General features: G+C 34.1%; 1 long non-coding RNA gene across 1 annotated transcript in view; it reads right to left on the bottom strand.

Annotated features, from left to right (window-relative positions):
- The window catches only part of LOC136025959 (uncharacterized), a 45715-nt gene that overhangs the window by 17574 nt on the left and 7831 nt on the right, over positions 1–20310 (bottom strand). The window contains exon 2 of the long non-coding RNA XR_010617185.1: positions 19869–19994. This is a non-coding gene — a long non-coding RNA (uncharacterized LOC136025959). The remainder of the gene's footprint in view (positions 1–19868; positions 19995–20310) is intronic.

Raw genomic sequence — 20310 nt, 5'->3', positions numbered from 1 at the left:
AATCTTATAAGGAGTGTTAATAAAGACAAGGGGACCTTAGTGAAGATAAAAAAAATGTTGAAAAAATGGCTTGCATTGACTCGAGATTCCCAAAATAGGCCTACATTTATTTAGTATCCAATCGACCTAGTAACTAGTAACTATTAGTATGCATACCTAGTACCTTACACACATACCTAGTACCTTACATACTTAATGAAGACGAAAAAAAAATATTGAAAAAATTTGGTTGCATTTAGGATTTCCAAAATAGACCCAAATTTATTTAGTCTCCGATCAACCTAGTAACTAGTAACCGCTAGTATATTTAGTAAGTACACATACCTAGTAATTTACTAGGTATATGTACTGGACTAAAGGAACGTGACAGGAGAAAATGTTTCAAAAAATGGGTTAAGTCGATCCATGACACCCTAAAACTGGTAAAAAAAAAATCTTAATCTAGTTGGCTCGAAATTTTAGACTAGTTGACTCGAAAAGTAGACTAGATCAAAGGAATTTTAAGAGGACAAAAAGATATAAAGAAAAATCTAGTTGTATCGAATCCTAGCAAACAATATTTGAATTTGAATTTTTGGTGATGCACTTGAAAATTTTAGAGAAAATAATTAGACCGAAGCCGTAATCAATGAAAACAACAGATATGAGGTATGAAACAGATGTAAATCTAGATGCCAAAGCTGTATACAAGAGGGCTAAGGGGTTTGTACCCCCTCCCCCCAAAGTGTTCGTCTTACTCTTAAAATGTACACAAATATTCATATAAAAATTTTTATTAGTCTTAAATTTTCTTGTGTACCCCTCCCCCCACAAAAATTCCACCCCCCCCTCCAAACAAAATCCTGGATATGGCCCTAAGGGTTGTATTGGTTCGTTCAATTCCTTGAAATTTTACCTTGAATATTACCCTCCAGTATTTTAACTTTTAGGCAGAAAAACTAATAAATTAATGATTCTATCTTGAAATTATGGCTTAGTAAAACTAAATCACTAGAAAAAAACAATATTTAATAAAAATTGTGTTCGGAATTTTTTTCATGAGCTGAGTTAAAGCATAAAACAGGCAAAAACACAGTAATGAAATAAGATAAACTTGAAGTGATCATAGATTACACTGATTGATTAAATCCTAAAACTAACTGAAATTGATATGAATGATCAATATCTTAATTAAAAATACCAGATGCTGCTATGGACGAGTATATGAAACTTGAAACACGCAAATTAACAATTATTTCAAACTTAAAACAAACACAAATTACTACTAATAAGATAACACTAATAACTAATAACTAATAAGGTAACACTAATAACACCACCCTCATAAGCCTTTCATCATTATTAATTAAAAAAACTTTGCGACAGAGAAGCTTTTAAAAGAAAAGTAAAGGTCAAATTAAACTTAAGATCAGCAGAAACAAAAATCTATGATAATTCAAACTCAAAACAAGCAGAAATTTCTAATTAAGAATCAATCAAACCAAAAACGAACAGAAATTAAATAAACAACCATAAAAAACAAACATACAATCGGTACCATGTAAATGGATAAATAAATCTTTAAAAAAAAGATAAAAAAAAATTTTAAATCAAAATGGGTTTGTATGTTCATTTAAAACTTAAATTGAATATGCAAATCAAGCCTTTTATCATTATTAATTAAAAAAAAAACTTTGCGACAGAGAAGTTATTAAAAGAAAAGTAAAGGCCAAATTAAACTTAAGATCAGCAGAAATAAAAATCTATGAAAATTCAAACTCAAAACAACCAGAAATTTCTAATTAAGAATCAATCAAACCAAAACGAACGGAAATTAAATAAACAACCATAACAAACAAACATACAATCGTTACCATGTAAATAGATAAATAAATCTTTAAAAAAAGATAAAAAAAATAAATTTTAAATCAAAATTGATTTGTATGTTCATTTAAAACTTAAATTTAATATGCAAATCAAGCCTTTTATCATTATTAATTAAAAAAAACTTTGCGACAGAGAAGTTATTAAAAGAAAAGTAAAGGCCAAATTAAACTTAAGATCAGCAGAAATAAAAATCTATGATAATTCACACTCAAAACAACCAGAAATTTCTAATTAAGAATCAATCAAACCAAAAACGAACGGAAATTAAATAAACAACCATAACAAACAAACATACAATCGGTACCATGTAAGTGAATAAATAAATCTTTAAAAAAAGATAAAAAAAATAAATCTTCAATCAAAATTGATTTGTGTGTTCAATTTAAAACTTAAATTGAATATTCAAATCAAGCGTAAAACAAACAAAAAAAAATTACTATTAAAGAATAAATAAAACCCAAAACAAACAGAAATTACATTAGGCATCATAGGAAACAAATACACAACACGCACTAATATAAATGAATATATAAATCTGAAAACGAGTAAAAGTTGAATTGAATGTGCAAATAAAGCTTAAAACGAACAAAAATAACTACCAACAAGAGTTTGGATCCTGCCCCTTCCCTAACGGTAAAAGTATAAAGTCAATTTCGTCATTGGCGCTTTCCTGAAAATATTATAGTCCAAATATTTTCTTTTGTACTTTTTACAAGATCGAAAACAAGATTATGATTACAGTGAAATAAATCTTAAACTGATAAGCTTTCGGCAATCAATATCGTTATATATCAAACATTCAGTTTAATTTTATTAGTTGTTTCAAAGACTGTTCAAGCTAAATACAGTTTTCACTACGAACAAGAGGGCCGCTGCCCGTTTTCTTAACTATAAGTCTAGAGCATCTTGCGTATTTGGCGCTTTACTAAAACGAATTGTAATATTTTCTTTTGTGCTTAGTATAACATTGAAAATAAATTGAAAACTGAAGGGAACTTTCAGCAATTAGTGTCATTGTATATCAAATATTGAGCTAAATTTTGTTATTTCTTTCCAAGACTGTTCCCAGTGACGCAAAAGGCTTTTTACTTTTACCTTTAGAGAAGGAGGTAGATCCAAACTCTTTTTTGTGGTGATTTTTTTTTAGTTTTAAGCTAAATTTGTATATTCAAATTAAGTTTTACTCGTTTTAGGTTTTTTAAAATCCCCTATTTCAAAATCAATTTTTTTTTCGACATCGGGCTTTTATCGAAGCATCAAAACTAGTATCAAAGTAAAAATATAAACGTAACAAAGTATCAAAGTAAAGAAAATATCAAAGTAAACAAATTATTAAAGTAATAATAAGCAACTTGCATGACTTAGAGCCCTTGCCCCGTAAAGTGGAGCTTTCCCTTAAGTCAGTAAATCCAAGTATTAAAGTAAACAAAGTATTAAAGAAACGATAAGCAGCTGGCACAACTCGCATCCCTTTGCTAGGTACTGGGATGGGGAACCAATCCTGGAAGCATAGTTCTTTTACCTTTGGACTATTTTGAACAAATGGCCATCTCGAATTTTGACTGGGTGCCTTGAGGAAAGGAGGTGGGGGGATGGTTACCCGTTGATTACTTTCAACTCTTACAAAAAGAATTAGAGGTTTCAATTTCCAATCCAAGCCCCTCCGAAGTTAATACGAAAAACCTTCCACAAAAACCCTATATGTTAACAATGGGCAACTTCCAAAAGTAATTAACCTTACCCTGGTGCATATGGGGGATTTTTCAACCCCCTAAATTAGAGTTATTTGATTTTGTACTATTTAGAACAAATGACTATTTCAAAATTTTAATACAATCCATTTGGAAAAAAACGCGCGAGTGGGAGGGGTGGTTACCCTCTGACCCCTTTTGACTCTTAAAAAGGGCAAAAGACACTTCAACTTCCAATCGAATAAGCATCCTTCAGAATTTATACGACTACGATTTCCATAAAAAATTTATATGATAGTGATGGGTAACTAGTGTAATTTATAGCCCTTTCCCCAAGGGATGGAGGAAAGGGGTTCAAACCCAGAACACAGTTATTTGACATTTGGACTATTTTGAACAAAATGGCTATCTCAAAATTTTGGTCCAATACAATTAGGGAAAACAGGCTGTTGGGAGGACTAGTTTCCCTCCGATTACTTCTGACTCCGGAACTGGAACTTTCAACTTTCAATAAAAAAAAGCCTCCTCCAAATTTATACGACCACCATTTTCATAAAAACCTGATATTCTCCTGAGGCACATCCTACATCGCAAGTCCCAAGCTCTTGGGATTATGTCTACCCCGAAGGTATTGTTACATCATCTTCGGACTATTTTGAACAAAATAACCGTTTGCACTCCAATAAATTTTGACTGTTTAAAAAGGAAATAGAATTTCCAATGAAAAGAGATTCCACCAAAGTCTATACGGTCACCTTTTCAATAAAAAAACTTATATGCCCCTGTGGCATAACTTACAACCCTTGCTCTTGGGCTCTGAGGGTTGTATCAACCCCGAAGGTATTCTATAAAATTTGAAAGAGGCTCATTTGATTGATAATCAGAATCTCTAGTCCTTTTTTAAGATTCAAAGTGATCAGAGACCATCTACTCCCCACATGTCGTGTTTTACCGAAATGCACCCAAGAGAAATCTCGGAATAGCCGTATGTAAAATAGTCCAAACATCCTAGGCTTTTGGGTCGAAAAAAAAACACAGGGCCTGGAGGCAGGGCTTGTAAAATAAGCCCCGGGGGAATATAAGGTTTTTATGGAATGGGTGGTCATATAAAGTTCAGATGGGGCTCATTTGATTTGAAATTTGAAGTTATACTGCCCTTTTCAATATTCAAAGTGATTTAACAGCAATCAGCCTCTCCCACGACCGTCATTTCTGAAGCATCCAATCAAAGTTTTGAGAAGAACTGTCAGATAGGTAATCTGTTCATTTTTCACATATAATATGTGTTATTGAGAAGAAATTTGGATGTTTGACTTCTACTTTCAACTTTTTACTTCCTACTTTCAAATGTTGAGGGGCGTGTTGAAGTACATCAAGACATGTTGTGTGCATATAAGTTGTCAAAAGAGCGTAAATAAGGAATAACTGAGTATTTTAATTTGGAACTTTCAGGAGATTCGAAAGGAAATGACCAAATGACCAAATAGGCAATTTTTGCACGCTACTACTATTGCAGTTACCCCTGTACTTACTGCCATCACAACTGCTACTATTATTACCTCTTCTATCACCAAAACTGCTTTTTCTGCAGCGAGTACTACTAAGGCTGAGAATATTCAAATAGACATCTGAGAAAATGTTGAGGGAAAATTTGAATTGAATCAAAACATATCATGTCACGAACGGCTTTTCGTATCAAAATGAAACTTCAGGAGTATCAAGTGTGGGATATTCAGTTGACCAAAAAGCAAAATGTATTTGCTACCATCACTATAATGCACTATTACTGCTAATACCGTTCCTACTAATACCACTACTACTATGATGGTAGCTCAGTTAAGCCTAAGCGTATTTAGGTGAAAATTTGATAGAATAATATTGAGGGGAAATTTGAATTACATCAAAACACATTATGTACATCCAGATTGTCAAATGGGTACATCTCAAGAATTGATTTGCTATTATGTTGGATCTTTCAGAGAACACTTAAAGGGGAAGATCAGTTGACATAAAAGTAACATATACATGTCAATACTAACAATACTACTACTGCAGCATTTATTACTACTGCTACTAAATTACTCCAGCTACAACATATCAATACCTTGTAAGGCTTAGAATACTAAGGCGAAAAGGGCATCAACAGAGGGTCGAAAGCGGTCATCAACAATATTTTCGGAACGGCTTACAATTTCATGGTTAAACTTCCGGGGTATCGTGAAAGGAATGTTCAACTGACCAAATGACAAGATGTACAGGCTACTACCGCTATTAACGCTACAACCATTACTGTTATTACTACTACTAATACAACACTAACACTGCAGCCACTTCTCCTGCTACCAATGAAACTACTATGATGCTAGTAAGTTTAGCACTAATACTACTGCTGTGACTGCTATTACAACTATAACTAAGGATATTAAAGTGAAATTTTCAAAGAATTTTTGGGGGGTTAAGTAAATTGAATCACACCACGCAATCCGTGTGCAGGTTTTTAAAAGGGCATATCAGCAATATCTTAGGAACAGTTTTATGTGTGAAATTAAAACTCAAAAGGCTTGTTGTGGGGGATGTTGAACTAACGAAAAGACAATAATTGCATCGTAATACTTCTACAACTGCTACTACTGCTGCTATTATTATCACAAATGCTACTACCACTGCTTCTAAAGCTGAGACTACTACTATTAATGCTACTGCTACTGCTACTACTACTAATACTGTTATTACTAGAACTACTGATACTACTACTACAGATACTAAAGCTAAGGGTATTAAGGCGAAATTTTTGGGCAATATTGAAGCTGGATTGAACTAAATCAAAATACACTATGCCTTTCATAGGTTGTCAATACGATGTGTCAAATATGCTTCAGAAACTGTCTTTGGTATTAAGTAGAAACTTTCATCTTCTTTTGAAAGAGATGTTGGGGGGAAAACATAGTTGCTATGTGCATACTGCTATTATTTCTAATACTGCAACTACAGCTATTTTTACTACACAAGCTAAGGGTATTAAGGTTAAGCTTTTAAGAAATATTTAGGCAGATGCTGAACTAAATTAAAACAAAGTATGATCACGTAGATTATCAAAAGGGTGACACAGCAATATCACAATGACGATTTCCAGTCTTTACTTAGACCTTTTGGGGTAAGTTGTGGCGGATTTTGAGCTAGCCAGAAGACTCTGTTTGTATACACTTAATGCTGCTACTACGGTTGGTATAACTAACGACACCCATGAAATTAGGTTGAAACCGTTAGGGAACGTTTAGGGGGAGTTTCTATTAAACGAAAAATAACAAGCATGCTGATATTAAAAGGGTTATAAGCAATATAGTTCATATAAGGACATAGGGAGCGCTGCTTTATCATAGCTAGTAAGATCATTAATACATTGCAGGAGTTAATTTGATTGGAAATTATAATTTTTAGTGCCCTGTTTAAGAGTAAATAATTATTGGAGGGTAATCAGCCCTCCTCTTTAGCTCATAGTTTTCCGAACACTTCCAATCAAAATCTTAAGACAGCCATTAAGTTCAGCACAGCTGAACGGCCTAGAAGCTACATATCTAGAGTCATTGCAATAGATCAACAGATATGTAATTCAACCGTTATGCTTGAAAACTAAATGTTGCTTTAAAATTTGATCAAAACGCATTTGTTCTATGCAGGCTGCCAATAAAACATCTCAGCGATATACAAAGAAAGACTAGGGGTATTCAGTTCAAACTTCCAGGGCTTCTATTATTGCTACTTCTGCTCTTAAAGCGAGTTAAACTCAAAACGAGCAGAAATTAACATGAGTAGAGCTCAAAAACCCATTGCTTTTTAAAATCCGGAACATAATTTGCCACTTCAATGAAAAAAATACAAATGCATACGCATTGTCAGTTTAATATATATATTAAATAAAAAAAAACAAGTTTATTTTAACTGAAAGTAAGGAGCGACATTAAAACTTAAAACGAACAGAAATTACTTCATATATGAAAGGGGCTGATTCCTCATCAACGCCCCGCTCTTTAGGCTAAAGTTTCACTCTTTCTCTCAACTCTACTTTTTAAAACTGCAAAAAACTTTAGCGTAAAGAGCGGGACGTTGATGAGGAGTCAGCCCATTTCATATACAAAGTAGTTTCTGTTCGTTTTAAGTTGTAATGTCGCTCCTTACTTTCAGTTAAAAAACTTGTTTTTTTTATTTAATTTCCGAACGTTTTTGAATCAATGCATGTTTTGATTTTGGCTCTCCGCAGAGGAATCATTAAAACGAAATTTGCATATTTAATTTTTTTTGGCTAAATGGCTTTCTCATAGTTTTGATAAAATGATTTTGAGAAAAAAGGAGTGGGGGAGGAAGTCTAGTTGCCCTCCGATTTTTTGGTTATTTAAAAAGGCAACTAGAACTTTTTTACAAATGTTTTTATTAGTAAAATATATACGTAAATTATAAATTAGCTTACGTAACGCACTTTTGTATTCTCATGTTTTTATTACATATATGAAAGGGTTCGCCCCCTCGTCAGTACCTCGCTCTTTACACTGAAGCTTAAATTTTGATCCCAATTCATTAAGAATGAACCCTGAATCACAAAAGCCGTAGAATAAATAGTTGAAATTAATAAAAATACTTTAGCGTAAAGAGCGAATTATTAGGAAGAGGTGAGCCTCATATGCATAATAACTTCTGTTCGTTTTAAGTTTTAATGCCTCTCCTTACTTCCAGTTGAAAAAACTTTTTCACATTTACTTTTTCGTTGTTTTTTTTTTTAACTAATGCTAGAAAATCCTGTGCTCCCTTAATGAAAACTTTCTTCCCCTATGACAAATTCCTCGATGGAAAGCTCCCCCAACATATCCCCCTCTTCTCAACCCCTCCCCCAACCAAAAAATCCCCCTGAAAAAGTCTGTACACTTCCCAATAACCATTGCTATATGTAAGCACTGGTCAAAGTTTGTAACTTTTAGCCCCTCCCATGGGGACTTTGGGGGAGTAAGTGGTCCCCAAATACATAGTTATAAGGTTTTTCGACTACGCTTAATAAAATGGCTATCTCAGAATTTTGATCCGGTGACTTTGGGAAAATAATTAGCGTGGGAGGGGGCCTAGGTGTCCTCCAATTTTTGCAGTCACTTAAAAAGGGAACTAGAACTTTTAATTTCCGTTAGAATGAACCCTCTTGCAACATTCTAGGACGACTGGTTCGATACGATCACCCCTGGGAAAAAAACAAACACACAAGCAAACACGTTCTCTGATACGCTGAATCTGATGGTATAATTTTTTTTAAGATTCTATGACTTTTAGGGGGTGTTTCCCCCTATTTTCTAAAATAAGGCAAATTTTCTCAGGCTCGTAACTTCTGATGGGCAAGACTAAACTTGATGAAACTTATATATTTAAAATCAGCATTAAAATGCGATTTCTTTGATGTAGCTATTGGTATCAAAATTCCATTTTTTAGAGTTTTGGTTACTATTGAGCCTGGTCGCAAGGGTATTGAGCCCTGATCATGTTAGTTTCATCTCGTTTTGGGCATGACTCGGTTATATATTGTAATTGCTGTTCTTTTTGGGTTTCATTTACTTATTGATGCTGATTTGCGGTATTTTTATACTTGGTAGATTATTTATTTCTTTTTTTGCTCATTTTTGTTTACTGAAGTTCTTTACTTTTTTGTAAAACTTATTTTGTGGAAAAATCTCTTTTAATTAATTTCTGTTCGTTTTACATTGACCTAGTCTTTTTTAGGGAAAAGAAAATACTAATTTTAATCTTTCCGTTTGTCCTTTAAGAATATATAGTTTGGCCTGCTATTTGTATGCTGGAGAAACTTTTTCAAATTTTTTTATCAACGTACACCCTTTTGAGAATCTTGACGCAAATAGCAGTATTTAATCTCGTCCTATACATCCTCCATTTGACCGTATAAAAATCAGACGGCGGTATAAAATCGGACGATCGGTATAAAAATCGGACGACGGTATACCGATTTTATACCGTCCTATACATCCTCCATTTGACCTGATAAATAAAAAAGTTAATACCATTCCTAAGAAATTATATCTATGCTCATTTAGAGCCTGTATACAATTAGACTCTTGTGACTTAGATCAATTTTAAGAGCAGAAGTAGAAATAGAAGGAGTCTTAGAAGTTTGAAGTTTATACCCTCAGTTGTTCTTGGTATTTTTCTGAGATGTCTTACTGGTAACCAGCATACATACAGGGCGTTTTGATTTAATTTCAAAGCAACATTTAGTTTTTACCCAATGACCCTAAAAATATAGTTACTAGACCAATCAGTTGTGCTGGACAAAATAACTGTCTTAAAATTTCGATTGGAAGTGTTTGAAAAACTATGAGCTAAAGAGGAGGGCTAATTGCCCTCGAATAACTTTTGACTCTTAAAGAGGGTACCAGAATTCTTAATTTTCGATCAAATTAACTCCTTTAAAATGTGAATGATATTACTAGCTATGATAGAGTAGCACTGCCTATGACCTTATATGGCCTTTATTGCTTGTATGCCCTTTTAATACCTGCATGCGCATAGTTTGTTCGTTTATTTGAAATTCCCCCTAAACATTCCCTAAGAGTTTCAATTTAATGCTATTAGTGTCGTTAGTTAAAGTAACCATTGAAGCAGCATTAAATTTATGAACACAATGTCTACTGGCTAGATCAAAATCCACCACAACTTACCCCAAATGGTCTAACCTAAAAATATAAGCCATTATTGTGATATTGCTCTGTCACCCTTTTGAGAATCTACGTGATTATAGTTCGCTTTGACTTAGTTCAACATCTGCCTAAATATTCCCTGAAAGCTTCACATTAATACCTTTTGCATGTATAGCAGTAACAGTTGTAGCAGCATTGGTAGCATTAGCAACAGAATGCACATATCGAGCGTGTCCGAAATCTCAAGTATGCAGAATTAATTTCGCATCCGTCTGGAATTCTTCGAAGAATTCTCAGTCCGGACTAGAATTTCATCTGTAATTACCGCAGGGTTATGACGTCAAAAACCCCACGAAAAAATTCTACGAAATTGCAGCATTTATCTGAGGTTTTTCAGAAGAAACTAAAGAAAGATAGTGGCGATCCATATCCAAACCATAAGGAAAACCAGAGCATAAGGAAGAAAGATCTGTTTCCAGAGAGATTTCAAATTCCAAAAATGTGTGACAAAAGACTTCCAGTGTAAGTGGCTAAGAATATCTCAGTTAAAAAAAAAAAATTATTTGTGATCAGCAGCTTTTAGATGATTATTATTAAAGATGTAGATCTTCACCTTGCTCAATGATCATATAGCTTTAATTGTATGATAACTGCTAAATACAATGATCATTGACTTCTTGTTCTGTTATTCTTGAAGCAAAAAAATTAAGCTGTTTCAAACAAAGAGAAAACACAAAATTTCTCATGCCCTGCTAAACGATTATCTCTAAGCAGAGTGATAGCTGATCAGCAGTTTTTTGATAGTTGTTTAATAAAGTGATTGTTAATATTCTAGTTGAGTGACTTCTTGTTATCTCAGAAAGGGGCAAGGTTAGGAAAATGAAACTTTCAGGGGTGGTTCTAAAGGCTAAAGTATATCCTGGGAAGGAATTCTAGAGTACACACCTCCACTCCTTTTCCCTCTACAGAGCCATAAAATTCGCCAATCTGACAGGTTTGACAAGTTTAACAGGTTTGTCAAAATTGAAATTTTGACAAAACAACATTTTATCTTAAGTTTTTGTTACCAGTTGCTTTTTCTCTGCCTTTAGTTCTGAAAATGCAATTCCTGTTATGAGTAGAATTCTGAGCCATATCACTTTTTTTTTCTTCAAAATTAAGGAAATGTATTGGCATATCTTTCAAACCTTATAAATTTGGATTGAGCAAAGTTTTTGACCTAGGGTCATAGTCTCAGAATCTCAATCAAACAGATGGATGGAGAAATAGAAATTGCAATGTCTGTGTTATCTATAGTTAACACGTTTGATCCCAGAAAAGATTTAACAAATTTTATCATTGTCACATCAAATTTAGCATGCTGACGAGCCTGATATTTGCCTTGTAGTGTCCTTTTTCAAATAATATTTATCAAAAATAAAAAAAAGTCTTTTATTTTTGCTGTTTAAGATATTTATGACTTTACAGAATGTTATATTTGAGTATGGGTGTGCGCTAGGATTAACAATGCTTATGACAGCAAAGGTCTTTCCATTTGTGGCACCACAGAGTGTTGAATCTCTGACCCTAAACTCCTGAGTCAACTGTCATATTTGACATATGTGAAAAAATGTATTTAATTTTTTTTTTCACTCCTAAAGGTGTAGTTGAAAGTAGTCAGAGCATTGGGGTGTGAATCCCCTTATTTGTCCTGTTGGAAGGAGGCTAGTATTGTACTTCAGTTTTCATAGTTTCTTGTTAATCTTATAATCTCAACTTTTGCAATTTTCTTGTTTCTTTACCACTTCAATGGTATTCTATGAACCTGTTCTTGTTATTTGAAATATGCATTTACTTTATTTGGGATATATGTAGGCTTCTCTTTGATATTCTACAATAGCATCCTTATTTAGATCATGTTGCATGTAGCTTTTTCTAAATGTTGTCAAGTCTCTTAAGTCCCTTATACCTGATGCTTTCCCTACTGTTTTTAGTTGGTAAAAAAAAAAAATCCAAAGAAAGTTCCCATTGAAAAGAGCCCAAAAGTGAGATTGAATTTATCAAAGCTTGGAGGTTTGCCCCTTCAGTCTGTTGAAAGAAAACAGATTCATAATTGAAGCTTTGTTCATTTCAATCTTAATAGTGACCTACATTTGTGACAATTCATTAAATGATTGTAAAGGGATACTTCTATTTATTTATTTATCTTGTTTGAATTCCAAATGATTTTTTTTAATTCTTTAAATTGATATACATTCCTTACAAATTAATTAGTTGCACCACAGTTCCATTTGCAAGTTTTGACCTACTTTGTAACCCTTGGTCTCAAAATTGCATATGAATTTATTGAAGCTAGGGAACATAGAACTCCTGTCTGTTTGAAGAAAAGGGATGGATGTAAGTTGGTTTAATTACACTAAAGTCCTAGGGTCATTGCAATTAAAATAAAACAATAAAGATTAACTATAAAATACTTGACATTACATAAGCATAACAGTCACAAAGAAAATCCATTCACAAAATTTTACTTTTGTGCTCAGTTGCCAACCTGAGCAATTGCCTAAATTCTTAAACCTTACAAAACCTTCACCAGCCATCTCTCATGACCCACACTCTTGTCTATACATCAACAATTCATTGGAAAGGAACAACTACCCAACTGCCATTTTTTAATTTGTATTTATGTTTAATAAGTTTAAAAGAAAGCTTATATGGCTAAGTCAGAAGCCCAGTAAAGGACAAGGTGATCCTTTAGCCAGGAAGTGCAATAGGAAGCTAGGGGCCGGCCATTCTGTGCTTTTACATGCCCTTCCTGCTTACTGTCCCCACATTTCTTTAGGTAACTTTTTAAAGTTGGGCCAATTCTAGCTGAGCTATCAGTCACATCACTGATCCCTGTCCCAAACCAAATAATCTAGTAATACCAGGAATTAAACCTGTGCCCTTTGGACAAAGGATTCTCAAGCTAGAGAGCCAGCCACTTAGGAAGGAACACAAATGTGACCACAGAACAACAATTGTTTGAAAAAAGAAAATATTTAAAAAAACTCAAGTCATAGTTGCTGCCCATAAACAATATACATTTTATTTAGACAAATTAAATTTAAGACAGGTATCAACAAAACTCCATCAGGAATTGTATTTACTTAAGATACAATAAGCAATATGAAAGCTTAGTTTTGAGATATTCTGGTCTTGAAATAATACAAATAAGAAAAATTAGATGTTCTATTTGTTTTCCACAAGCTCATTTGAGACTGCAATGTGCCCATGGTGCATTTTATAATCTCTCTAAAATGCTTTAAACAGAAGGATTTGTAAAGATAATTGTTCTGATCAGCAAGAAAAGTACTAACATAATTCTCTAAACTTGGAACTTTTTAAGACAACTTTTTAGCAAAGCAAATGCAAAACAAAAGAATTCAGCTAAAAGTGGTAAAATATAGGACAAATCTAATTGGTCTAAATAATCAAGGCCTATAAACACAACTGTCTTCTAATCTCAATTCTTTGTGTTTTTGATTCTTAGCAGCAGCTTTGTAATGGAAAATCTCAGTTCTATTAGCCTACTAGATATGGTCTAAATGGTTCTGGAGACATTGACATTTTATTTTTTCTAGAGATATATTTAGTGCAGCAGTGCATATACACAATGTTACAAATCTAATGATCACCCAATTTGCATGACCACTAGATTTCAAAGGCCAGAGAAAATTCGATCCTTGAATCTAGTGATGACCTTTGATCTTGATTGCCATCATAAGAAAGTCATGGGCCTTACTTATTGTTAGACATAGGCCTACCAAAGACTATAGTAAATGCTAGATATACCCAGTGTCTGATTGATTTCTGTTTCTTCCCCTACTACTGAGTTGCTGTTGAGTAGGGATTTGAGCTTCAAAGAACAAATGACGAAAACAGTTTTCGGACTGAGTATTTAGAATTAACCCTGCATCCAGATGCAGCATTCTTTGTGAAATAAGATTTCGGACACGGTCATCACCTTTGGTTTTTTTTTTTCAACACCTTCTTCGACACACGATACAAGTTTCTACCTAATACCACCGACCGTTCCTGAAATATTTCTGATACGCCATGTTGACAACTTGTCTGGACATGTGTGTTTTGATTTAGTCCAATGCAGTTTCAATATTGCCAAAATTTTTCGCCTTAATACCCTTAGCTCTAGTAGCAGCAGTAGTAGTAGTAGTAGCAATAGAATTAATAGTAGTAGCTGTGACTGCTAATTAATAGCAGTCACAGCAGTAGTATTAGTATTCAATTTAATACAATTAGCCATTGCTATGACATTGTCGATATGTAACAGTAGAACTAGTAGGCTAACTGTAGTAGTGATAGTAAATAAAAAACTACTTTTTTTAACTGAAAGCAAGGAGTGACATTAAAACTTGCAACGAAGAGAAATTATTCCATATGTGAAAGGAGCTGTCCCCTCCTCAACGCCCCGCTCTTTACGAAAAAAGTTTTTTTTATTGTTTTAAAAGTAGAGTTGTGAGAAAGAGTCAAACTTTAGCGTAAAAGGCGGGGCGTTGAGGAGGGGACAACCCCTTTTTTATGCGGAATAATTTCTGTTCGTTTTAAGTTTTTATTTCGCTCCCTACTTTCAGTTGAAAAAACTTGTTTTTTTATTTGCTTTCTCATTATTTTTTTTTAATAATGCTGGAAAAATTGATGTTCCCCTTTAAATGTTCTCTGAAAGATCCAACTTAATAACCAAATCCGTTCTTGACATACGCCCTTTTGACAATCTGCATATACATAGTGTAATGTGATTTAGTTCAAGTTCCCCCTTGATGTTTGGTCAAATTTTCACGTTCATAAGCGTAGCCTTAATTGTATTACCATCATATTATTAATGGTCGTAGCAGGAGAAGTAGTAGCAGCAATAGCGTATTATTATTAGTAGTATTAACAGTAGTAGCAGTAGTATTAATAGCAGTAGTAGCAGGTACATTTTGTCTTTTGGTAAACTGAACATCTCACTCATGATGCCCCTGAGGTTTCCTTTTGATACAATAAGCCGTCCCATAAGTATTGCTGATGAAACTATATCCGCAATATCAACAATCTGTATGCATCATAGCATGTTTTGATTTATTTCAAATTTCCCCTTAATGTTTCCTAAGAGCTTTATTTCAATATTCTGAACCTTAGTAGCACTTGCTATAGAAGAACTATTTATACTGATAGTAGTGGTAGTAGTTGTGGTAGCATTAGAAGCGGGGGTAGCTGTAATAGTAGTAACGTGCAAATATTGCCTTTTGATCAATTAATCATCTCCCTTGTCATTTCCTGATAGTTCCAAATCAGCATACTCAGTCACTCCTGAGTTACGCCCTATTGAGAACCCATACAACATGTTTTGATCTTTCAACACTCCCCTCAACATTCCCTCAAAGACTCACCTTAATACCCTTCGTATTTTGGGAAAGTAGAAGTCAAACATGTATGCCTTTTCTCGATAACACATACTATCTGTGAACAACGAATAAATTGCCTAGCTTACGGTTCTTCCCCTAAGGCCTCGGGTGGGGGGCTGATTTTCCCAAGCGCATAATTGCTGAAATTTTCAACAATACTGAAAAATAGATGTCTCAAAACTTTGTTTGGATCTTTGGTTTGGGAAACCATATGCGTGGGGGATGGGAGCTAATTGCTTTCATATCATTCTGACTCTTAAAATGGGAACTATAAGTTCAAATGTCAAATCGAAAAAGCCGCATATGACGTTTATACGACCACTCATTCCATTAAAAACTTTTATGTTCCCAGGGTGTAGCTTATAGCCCTTGCTTCATGGCTCTGGGGGCTTCTGTCAGCCTTGAATGCATTGTTATATGTTCTTTGGACTATTTTAGCATAATGGTTATCTCCCAGTTTCAATCAGAAACGTTCAATAAAAAGAGGGGTAGGTGGGAGGGAGGTTAGTTAAACTTAATCAGTTTCGATTTTTAAAAGGGAACTAGAACTTCCAATTTTCATCCCTTGCATAAAAACCCTAAATGCCCCCGGGACTTAGCTTTCAACCCTTCCACCCAGGCTCTTGTGGTTTGTATCAACCCCAAAAGCCTTGTTATATGATCTTTGGACTATTTTGAATAAAATTGCTATCTCAATATTTCCATTGGATGCATTTGAAACAAAACACGACGTGTGTGTGGAGGGGGAGGGGCTGCAGTTTGATCAGTTTGACTCTTAAAAAAGAGCACTAGAACTTCTGATTACCAATCGAATGAGTTCCCTCCGAAGTATATGCGATCACCTTTTTTATAAAAATATTATATGTCCCTAGGGTATAATTTCCAATCCTTGCCCTTATGGCTTGGGGGGATGTCATCCTCAAAGACATATTTTCAGGACCCTTGAACTGCGCTGAACAAAGTTGCTATCTCAAAATTTTTATTGAGTGTGTTTGAGCAAATGATGGGCGTGGAAGGGGGCAATTGCTCTCAAATAATTTTTGACTCTTAATAAGGGCACTATAACTTCCAATTTCAAATCGAATGAGCCCCATCTGAAGTTTATACGACCAACCATTCCATAAAAGCCTTATGTGCCCTTGGCGCCTAACTTATGACCCTTGTCCCAGGGCTCTGGGAAGTGGGAGCTGTTTCAATCCTAGAGGCATTGTAATATTTTCTTTAGACTATTTTGAACAAAATGCATATCTCACAATTTCAATCAGATGCGTTTGGTGAAAAGAGGGGTAGTCGGGGGAGACTAGTTGCCTTGCATCATTTTTGACTCTTAAAAGATAACTAGAACTCTTAACTATGGCACTATGACTTCTAAGTAAAAATTAAGTAAGCTCAATCTGAAGCTTATATGGCCACCCATTCCATAAGAACCTTATATGCCGCTTGGACATAATTTACAACCCTTACTCCAGGGCTCTTGGGGGTTGTGTCAACAGTGAAGGCATTTTATATGCTCTTCACACTATTTTGAACAAAATCACTATCTAACAATTTCAATCAGATACGTTTGGTGAAATGAAGGGTGGTTGGGGGGGGGGGCGATAGTTGCCTTCCATCCCTTCTGCTCTTGAAAGAGAAGTAAAACTTCCAATTTTCAACCGAATGAGCATCCTCCAAAGTTTATACAACCATCCCTTCCATAAGAACTTTAAATGCCCTCGGGGCATAACTTACAACACCTGATCTCAGGCTCTGGGGTTTGTTTCAACCCCAAAAGCCTTGTTATATGATCTTTGGACTATTTTGAATAGAATGACCATATAAAATTTTCTATTGAATGCATTTCAAGAAAATAAGACGTGTGTTTTTTTTGGCGGGGTAGTTACACTCTGATCACTTTGAATTATAAAAAGGGCACTAGCAATTCTGATTACCAATCAAATAAGCCCCCTCCAAAGCTTATACGACTACCCTTAATATAAAAACCTTATATGCCCCCAGGGCATAACTTAAAAGCCACGAGGGCTGTGGGGAGTTGTCATTCTCAAAGACATAATTTCCGAAAATTTCAGCTAGGACAAATGGCTATATATTTCGACTGGATGTGTTTGGAGAAATGATGGACAGGGGAGGAGGTTGGTTGCTCTTCAGTTACTTTCGACTAATGAAAAGGGCACCAGCTCCTTTAATTTCACATCGAATGAGCCCTCTATGTAGTTTGAGAACTCCTTCTATACTAAGTTGAGAACTCCTTCTATACTAAAATTTCCAGTTTCAAATTTCTGGAAATTTTAAATGGCGGAAATCCGCCGCCAGTTTTTCTTTTTTTAGATTTTCTTTTAGAAACACAGAAGTCACGAGCTATTTAAATGACAATTTTAGACCTCCAATTAGACACCTAATTAATTAGACATCTAATTAGACAATTTTAAACGAGTTATTGAAGGACAATTTTGAATGACAATTTTAAAATATGCTTGTTTATTTAGACATTAATACGAGACAAATGGCAAAAACTATAAGCAAATTTCGAAAAACATTTCAAATTCCTGGAAATGCTGGCTCCACTGCCGGTTTTTTCTAATTTTAGATTTTTTTTTTTAGAAATACGAAAGTGACGAGTAATTTGAATGATAATTTTAGACCAGGTTCACCATCTTGTACTCGGAGGCTCATCTGTATCCAGGCCGTAGAATATGGCCTGGCCGTGGAACTTGTATCCATGATCATCTGTATCCAGATGATCATGTTAAACTGTAATCTTTTTAGAGACGACATACGTTTATAAAATGGTTCTTTGTTTAAAAATTGGGTGGGATCTTGCATTATTCCTAACCACACTTCCGAGATCCGTTTTTCTAGGAGAAGGTTGACCAAGTGGAAAACTTTGTCTTGGAGTCTGAAGTGAAGTAACTAATATATCTAGTCCACCCATTTCGAGGAATGCTTTGACAAACATTTTAGTACTTGATTAGGGTTACGATGGCAGCTTGACACTAGGAGAAAGGATGACATTTTACTGTTAGTAGGTTGCGAATGATAGAGATTTCCTGTTTTTCTATTCTCCGCTATACTAAATTGATAAGAAAAGCACTTCTAACGGTAGTAAAGAGCAAAGTTGAAATTTGAGACGAACAAAAAGATATTGATTCTCAGACTACGTAATATACATTTACTGAACTAGCTCAAATAAACTGACTCGCGGTGTTTTCCAGTATCTTTAGAATTCTAATAATCATCGCTTTACTAAAAACACAAAAAACCTACCCAAAAAAATAGTATGTTTTCTTTCGAGCAGAAAATTCTATGAGCAGCATGCAGAAAATAAAAGACTAATTTGTACGTCTCTGAATTGTATTTCACCGATCATGATATTGATAACTTTCAGTATGGAATTATAATTCTCTAAAAAATTCAAGGACTATTTTTCAGTTAAGTCCTAGCTTTTAGAATTCTACAGATGTTGAGAAATATCACAAGTCAGTTATTTTATATGAACTAGACTTTTAGGGATATCTAGCGTAAGCTAGGAAGTAATAATGTTTGTTAGCTTTATTTTTCAAAATGGCTATTTACTTCCTTAAGAAAACTTGTTTTTCAAAAACAAAATTAATTTTGGTTTGATTTACCTGTCATCAAAGGAAAGTAAAGAGCTGCGTTAATCTAATGATGAGTAAAAATAAATTAAGATAGTAATTCAAGCGTAAAACAAACACAAATCAGTATCAATAAATAAATCAAACGAAAAACGGACAGAAATTAAAATAAAGAATTAAGTCAGAACTTAAAAGGAACAAAAATTATCACAAACAGACACAGGGCTAATGCCTTCTAGGTCATCTGCCCTTTAATGACAAGAGAGTCATTTACACTTTACTTAAAGCAAAATAATTTTAAATTTTTCGCTTTTACAACGTTAATAAATCTGAAATTCCTGAGAATTTCATGAATCAATATTAGTATATATTAAACGATCAATCTACATCCATTAGTTCTTCTCAGTAATTTTCGTTACTATGGCGATTTACATTCTGTATTGGTTTATGTTGATGTCTGTTTTGTTGCCCTTTTTATTTGCTGTATTTTGCCAAAATACCACAAACGGAAATTATTGTTTGATTCTATATCTGCTCTTCTATGATGCTCTTTATTTATCTCTAAAAATCTGCTGACAAACAATCAATAGCCATAGTAATCACCGAACTTACTTTATTATTTTCGAAAGGTACTTGACGAAGAACTGTCTCGTTGTTCAAGTAATGTGACACAAATCAAGGAGTTCGTGGTAACAAACTGAAGGTAAGGAGCGACATGGCTCAATAGTGACCGAAATTCTAAAAGACGGAATTTGAGCATCAACAGACACATCAAAAGAATTGGCTTATTATGTTGCTTCCAAATATATAGATTCGTTAAGCTTAGTGCTACCCAAAAAAAGGCTAAGAATCTGAGAAAATTTGCCTGATTTTGAAAAGGGGGGAAACACACCATAAAAGTCAAAGAATATTCATGAAAACCGTACCATCAGATTTAGTTTATCAGAAAACTATATTGTAGAGGTTTCAGACTCCTATCTGTAAAAATGTTGAATTTTACATTTTTTGCGAGAATAAAGATCGCGAATACGTGTTTATTTGCTTTTCTTTACTT

Source organism: Artemia franciscana, chromosome 4, assembly GCF_032884065.1.
Source record: "Artemia franciscana chromosome 4, ASM3288406v1, whole genome shotgun sequence".
In the NCBI taxonomy this organism is placed as follows: Eukaryota; Metazoa; Arthropoda; class Branchiopoda; order Anostraca; family Artemiidae; genus Artemia; species Artemia franciscana.
Note: the sequence above shows the minus strand (reverse complement) of the source record. Positions and strands in the feature narration are given on the sequence as shown.